General features: G+C 38.5%; 1 pseudogene; it reads left to right on the plus strand.

The window, feature by feature from the left end:
• Nucleotides 1–717: 717 nt before the first annotated feature.
• On the plus strand, nucleotides 718–2,409 carry LOC138154899 (DNA polymerase delta subunit 3-like; annotated as a pseudogene).
• The last annotated feature ends 4,503 nt before the right edge of the window (nucleotides 2,410–6,912 follow it).

Raw genomic sequence — 6,912 nt, forward strand, 5'->3', positions numbered from 1 at the left:
CCTAAAACATGGCATCTAGAACTGAAGACAAGATTAAAGTTAGGGTTGGACCAAGGCAGAATACAACTGGACTATCATTCCTTTATTCCAGAAAGCTATTAATTTCTTAATGTAGCCTAAGTCCGAGGAGCCTTTCATGGCTGATGAAGCCTATGTAAGTCAATATTAAAATATGTCAGCCAAGCATGGCTACTTGACTTCAGTCCTTTTCCAAATGGATGGCTGTTGAGAGGAGACACACTGTTCCATATTGTAATTTTGAATTTGATTTTTTGAACTCAAGTGTAAAAATTTACATTTATCTTACTAAATTCCAACTAATTTTATTTCACCTAATGGATAAAACTTGCTAGATCTTTTTGGATCCTGTTTTTAATATACATTGTATTATTTATCCCTCTGAGAAATTGTTGGCAAATATAACAAAAATGTCATTTGTTCCCTTATATAAACAGATTAAATAAAATAAATAGCAAGATACAAAGATCCCTGCATCACTGCACTGAACACTGTCTTGCAAATTGACATTGAACTACTGAAAAATACCTTAGTACATTCAATCAGTTTTAAATTTCCAAAAGAGGATGAATTTGATCCCGTTTTCCTTTAAAAAAAATACTATGCCAGTTTTATAGTATTTTAAAACAAGGCAGTTGCTTTCCACTGGCAGGAGCTGTGGCGGTCACAGGGGTGGTGCTGTGGCGTGAGAAGGAGTTGGGGACTGTCAAGCCCCTCGCCATGGCAGACCAACTGTACCAGAAGAACTTTGATGAGTTCATCACAGACCAGAACAAGATAGTGACCTACAAATTGCTTAGCTATACACTAGGCATCCATGTTAACCAGGCCAAACAGATGCTGTATGATTATGTTGAAAGGAAGACATAGTAAAATTCCGGAGCCCAGCTACATGTCACATACTTAGGTGTTGGGTAGCCTTGTTCAGAATGGAAACTCCTATCAGTAGGTTGTGTGAATAACATCATTCCTGTTGATGAGGCCCAGATAAGATACATGCCTTGCCTGTCATCACTTAGTAAATGAAAGTGCCACAAGGTTGCAGGAGTGAGAGAAGATAAACTGGAGGCAGTGAAGTCCAGGCTTGCTGTGACTGCCAGCATCCATGTGTACAGTGTCCAGAAAGCAATGCTCAAGGACAGTGGGCCTCTGTTCAACACCGACTATGATATCCTCAAAACCAACCTGCAGAGCTGCACCAAGTTTAGTGCCATCCAATGTGCAACTGCTGTCCCCAGAGCCCCTGGTGAAATTTCTCCTTCAAAGAAATTTGGACAGCCTGATTCTCAGACATCAAATGAGGCCCGACCCAATGGTGGGCCTACTACCAATGGCCATGGTCTTCCTGTTACCAAACAGACTTCACCACATCCCAAAGGAATTATGGGAATATTTGCCTCCAAAATGGCTTCCAAACCCCAAGACACTAACAAGGAGACTAAAACAGAGTCAAAAGAAGCCACAAATACATCTTCAGCAGGCAGCAAACTGCCAGGAAAAGGGAATGTGATGAACAATTTTTTGGGGAAAACTGCTATGAATAAACAAAGTCAATTTGGACTCAGAATAAGCACTGAAGGAAGAAAAAACATTGGAACAACCTCCCGTTTCTGTTGCTGAGCCAAAGCTGGCATGCAGTGGAGGCCTGAAGAAACCCTACAAGAAAGTAGAACCTGTTAAAATGCAGCAAAAGGAGGAAGAAAAGGGGAAAATGGGCAGAACTCTCAGATGATGAAGCAAAAGAAAGTGAAAACCTGAAGAAAAAGAGAAGAATTAAACTTCCTGAATCAGACAGCAGCGAAGATGACATTGTGCCAGATTCTCCAGGGGCTTATGAAGCCGATTCACCACCTTCAGGTCCTCCTCAATCTCCCCTTCCTGAGCCAGCCCCAAAGACTGAGCCAGAACCTCCTTTAATATGCCACAAATGGAGAAAAGAGAGCATTGAAATCCAGAATCTTTGAGGATGAGGAAGGCTGCATTGTGACAGAAAAGACTTATGAGAGTGAATCCTGCACAGACAGTGAAGAAGAGTTTAAGGTGAAGACAACATCCTTACAGAGACCCCCCCTCAATGACTGTGAAGAAGGAGCCCAAGGAGGAACGAAAGGGCCTCAAGAAGGGCACAGCCGCTCCTGGCAAAGCCAACAGGCAGGTGTCCATTACAGACTTCTTCCAGAAGAAATAAACAGCCTCTTCCAATGGAGGAGCAGATCCTCCCATCCCATGTGTTTCCAAGGGGCATCAACTCTTGCTTGCTTACTGTGTAAGCGAGTACATCTAGCTCCTCAATGCAGATGGCAAGGGCATCTCCTGGAAGCAAAGGACAAGTGGGCATTTCAAAAGCTGCTTGCTTCTGATGACATTCTTCTTCTGTTTAAAGCATAGCCTTTGTGCTTTCTGAGTGGAATCTGCTCTCCATCAGTAGAGATAGGTGACAGACTTGTTGAAGAAGTCCTTTAATGGATCATATATCCTGACTCACTTCTCCCTACCCTCCATTTGTGTTCATGTTAATACCTGTCTTTGTGTCCTCTCTACTTGTTTGGGCCAGCCCCTTGAACTTTCTGATGTCAAGTAGTTTATCTATATTGTAATATAATGTAATAAACTTGTACACAGCATTTGGACAAATGAGTATATGCAACATATGTATAATTTTGGGGGAATGGATTGCTAGATGGCACAGTGAATAGAGAACTGGACCTGCTGTCAAGAAGACCTGAGTTGACATCTGTCCTCAGACACTTACTAGATGTATGACCCAGCACAAGTCATTTAATCTGTTTGCCCCAGTTTCCTCATTTTTGAAATGAGATGGAAAAGGAAACCACAAACTACTTCACTATCTTTGCCAAGAAAATGCCAAATGGAATCAACAAAGAGTTGGACATGACTAAAAAACAACTAAACAACCACAGTTTGGGGGGTATAAGCAAATGGGAGTTATCAAAAAGACTTCAGGCAGAAAGTGTATATTGAGTTAAACAGGGGGAAACTAAATATTATAAATGGCAGAGGTGAGAAGGGAGCACATATAAGGATGGGAGGCAATTTATGAAAAGGCAGAGAGATGGGAGATAGATGGCTGTGTGCAATGAAGAACAAGAAGGTCAGCTTGGCTGGACCACAGAATGTAATGCATAATAAGCTTGAAAGGGTTTACGTGACAAACAGAATGGTTCAAATTTGACTGCATGGTTGATAGGTAGCCACTGTAATTTATTGAGCATGGTGTGACATCACCAAATATGCCTGTGCTTTAAGGCTTACTGCTTTGTCAGCTGTGTGGTGAATGATTTAGAATGAGGAGAGACTTGAGACAGGGAGATCTATTGGGAGGATATTTCCATCATCCAGATGGCAAATGGTGATGAGTGTCTATACCACTGGGTAACTTTGGCATTCTTCAGATATCATCTGGAATAGTAACCATTCTTTTCTGGGCTAAAGTCTTATGTCTAATTTTTTTTAGTGTACCTTATACATCACAACATAAAATTATGTTTAAAGAGCCCTGAAGGAGTAAAAGAAATCACAAAAAGACATCTTGAAAGAATGTTAATGGTAGGAGGGAGGAGAGGGTAGTGTAAGGTCTTATTGTTCAGGTAACAGGTTGAACTACATAACAATTGAATTACCTTCAAACTCTGAAATTCCTTAAGAAATAACCATCTTAACAACTTAAGCTATAATTAGAACTAAAACTATTTTGGAGCTAGATTATTTACCCAATCTGAGCCGAATATGTCTATTCTTTCCTAAAGAAACAGGCTTAAGTGTGTGGTCATAATGTTCTATTCAAAGACCTTGATTCTCTGTGGCTATTTTATTGATAATGATTGATATTGGGGTCTGTTGACTCCAATTCACAGTAATCATTGTATCTCCCAACCCTTTCCTTAGAGATTCCTTGAACTGCATTGTACCTTCCAAAATTTTGAGGCAGTACTCTTAAAAGAGCTTGGACCTACCAAGATGACAATATTTACTTCTGAACCCCCACCCCCACTCCTTGGATGTTTTCCACTATGACAGAAAAAGAAATTAATGAAGAAATCTTTATTAACTATTATGGTCCAAGGTCTCTACCTTTCCACCCCACTCCTCATGGAAAGCATTATGGTTAGTGGTTAGAGAGCCAACTTCGGAAGCTTTAAGAAGAAATGTGTTCAAGCTATGTGAAGCCTGGTCACATGACTTTACCTCTCAGTGTTCCCAGGCAGTTTTTAAGATGATAAATCACAGAGCAGGGCACTCTGATCACATGGGTAATAAGCGGTGGAACCAAATAAGTGATTCATTCAAATTCAGTTTCTCTGCTCCAAATATGGTCTTCTTCCCACAGTACCACATATGCATATATGCTCCCTGTCCTTTTAGAACTAATCATTTGGGAGACATGGCTCTTGTACTGTATGTAAAAAAAAAATTAAATTCATTCAATACTTTTAATTCCTTGGGAATAGTATGGGGTTGGTGCAATAGAGAAGAAGGTAAAGAGGCCAGGAGAGGGTTAGGATGAGGCTGAAATTGAGGATCAGGGTGATGGATGGGATGGCCATAGCTTTGACATGGCTCTTCCTAGATTTCTGATGTTAAGAACAATTTTTTCCTTTAGAAAAAAAATGATACAGTTAATCCTCCACAAATTTAGAAGATATGAAATTATGAAATGTTTTTATGTGTGTGTGTGTAAAACTAAGTTATTTAATTGTAATTGAATGATGACCTTTGATATGGATCAAAATTGATGATACCAAGACAAAATTATAAAATTGCATATCAGCAGGAGGTTCTGCAGTGGGCACCACATACACTGCGCATATGTTATAATATTTACTGAGGTTAAAAAGGAAACATGTGGCTTGAAATGGTTCATTGGTTACAAAGAAAGAAAGGAGAAGAAAAAGATGAAGTAAGAATTGCAATTGTTGGGATATAAAACTAGTAATTTTAGGACTATTATGTGGAGATGCCTATATTTAACATTATGTTGCTTTTCCAAAAAGTGTTATTTTTAGTTCCTTCCTTTATGTGTCTTGATAAATACAAAACATTTTAGCAGCAGATGTTCAACCTCGCCTTTGTTGTTGATGCTTTGTAGGATTAAAGAAATTTGGAGGAATATTTTTTTTTTGGCTAAAGCACTGTTCCTGAAGTCAGGAAGACCTGAGTTCAAATCCAGCTACAGACACTACCTAGTTGTGACCCTGGGCAAGTCACTTTACTTCTGTTTTCCTCAGTTTCATCAACTGTAAAATGGGAAAAATAATAGCACTTTAAAAAATAAATCAAGGTTGTTGTGAGGATCAAATTAAATATTTGTAAAAGCATTTTGTATTGTGTCTTGCATATAGTAGGCCTTATATAACCTCTTATTCCTCTCTCTTCTCTGAATAACACAGAATATTTGCCATTATTACCAACAGTTTTTGCATCTTTATGGTGACAGTGAAGGGAATCAGATTATGATATATGCATTTTCATAATTTTTCTTAAAACCTTGCAATCAGAAATACTTGTGATATTCTGGAAAGAGTGTGGACTAAGGATATGGAATACTGGGTTCTAACCCTGTGTCTGTCACTAATTAGCTGTAGGTCCATAGGAAGACATTCTCTCTACTCTATGTAGTTTTTATAGAATCTCAGAGATAAAGGGATAATGTGGTACAAGAGTACTGGATCTGGAGTCAGATGTCTTGGGTTTGAATCTTGGATAAGGTATTTTTTTTTCAATCTCTCTAAACCTTAGTTTTCTCATCTGCAAAATAAGGGGTTTTGTCTCTACAGCCTCCCTTTTAGCTCTAAAGCTGTGATCCTATGGCTTTAGAAAATACATAGTTCAACCTGTAACAAGTATCCATCTTCCCTGTAATATCCCCAATACAATTCAACCTTCTGAAAGCATAATGGGGTATCTTCTAACCCTGACATTCTCCTTTGATTGCTGTCCTCTGTTTCAGAAACCCAAAGCACAGCGTTCAATCAAAGGAAAAGGAAGAGGATTGTAGGTTATTGTTGCCACTACTAGACATCCCTTTACCTTAATGACTCCCACCCCATCTAACTCCAACTTTATCCCATACACTTGAGAGTCAGAAGATGAAGGAAGAATTAAAAAGAAATACAATTTGAAGTTATACCTTGCATTTACATCACATTTTTCTGTAAGCTATATAAGGTATTTCATAGACATTATCTAATCAGTCTTCACAGCCTCTCCAGTGGCTGGCTGGCAGTTATGATTATTTTCAGGTTTATTCATGGAAAAAATGTAAGACAAAAGGTCGCAGAGCAAGTAAAGTGAAGAACCAGGAGCCAAAACCAAATTTTCATGTGACTCAGTTACTCTATACATTATTTCCATCATTTCTTTGTCCCTTTTCAGGCTTGTCACCAGTTTGACTATGAGGGCAATGAATGTTTTAGCCACAACTTTTGAGATGACCTTTAAAGTTAGACCATGTTCATGATTTTAATCAGCAGAGAGGATGTCTGGATGGATGAAACAATAGATTATTGAAATAGTAAAGTTGTCATTTATACCCATCTGCTCCAGGGTGGGAATTTGAGCACTATTGGAATGGATTCCATTTGCCTTCCAATCATGAAGGAACAACTGGGACTAGAAGACAGAGGTTGGGTTTTTTTTTTTGTTGTTGTTGTGATTGTTTGTTTGTCTTCCTTTTAAATAGAAAGTAGTCCAAATAAGTTTTATAAATACTCATAAAAAGTCAGTATCCTACAACAATTTTAATTAATCTGAGAATTTGCATTATCTAAATTTAGCCACGACCTATATTCCTCTCAAGTTCTTGCTTCTTAATTTGAATTTATTCATTTGTTTTCCTTATTTATCTATCTACTTATCTTTTCATTCATTCACTTA

Source organism: Petaurus breviceps, unplaced genomic scaffold (assembly GCF_028583685.1).
Source record: "Petaurus breviceps papuanus isolate PSGF00001 unplaced genomic scaffold, PetGlider_PUasm1.0 91133, whole genome shotgun sequence".
NCBI classification, from domain to species: domain Eukaryota; kingdom Metazoa; phylum Chordata; class Mammalia; order Diprotodontia; family Petauridae; genus Petaurus; species Petaurus breviceps.